Below are 761 nucleotides of genomic sequence, written 5' to 3'. Positions count from 1 at the left end.
GAATAGATGGGACACTGTGTATTGGGCACGGCACCCTGTGTTTGGGTGGGTTAGGTGAATAGATGGGACACTGTGTATTGGGCACGGCACCCTGTGTTTGGGTGGGTTAGGTGAATAGACGGGGCACTGTGTATTGGGCACGGCGCCCTGTGTTTGGGTGGGTTAGGTGAATAGACGGGACACTGTGTATTGGGCACGGCACCCTGTGTTTGGGTGGGTTAGGTGAATAGACGGGACACTGTGTATTGGGCACGGCACCCTGTGTTTGGGTGGGTTAGGTGAATAGACGGGACACTGTGTATTGGGCACGGCACCCTGTGTTTGGGTGGGTTAGGTGAATAGACGGGACACTGTGTATTGGGCACGGCACCCTGTGTTTGGGTGGGTTAGGTGAATAGATGGGACACTGTGTATTGGGCACGGCACCCTGTGGTTGGGTGGGTTAGGTGAATAGATGGGACACTGTGTATTGGGCACGGCACCCTGTGTTTGGGTGGGTTAGGTGAATAGACGGGACACTGTGTATTGGGCACGGCGCCCTGTGTTTGGGTGGGTTAGGTGAATAGACGGGGCACTGTGTATTGGGCACGGCGCCCTGTGTTTGGGTGGGTTAGGTGAATAGACGGGGCACTGTGTATTGGGCACGGCACCCTGTGGTTGGGTGGGTTAGGTGAATAGACGGGACACTGTGTATTGGGCACGGCACCCTGTGTTTGGGTGGGTTAGGTGAATAGACGGGACACTGTGTATTGGGCACGGCA

This window comes from Ascaphus truei, chromosome 23 (assembly GCF_040206685.1).
Source record: "Ascaphus truei isolate aAscTru1 chromosome 23, aAscTru1.hap1, whole genome shotgun sequence".
NCBI lineage: Eukaryota > Metazoa > Chordata > Amphibia > Anura > Ascaphidae > Ascaphus > Ascaphus truei.
This window is presented reverse-complemented; position numbering follows the sequence as displayed.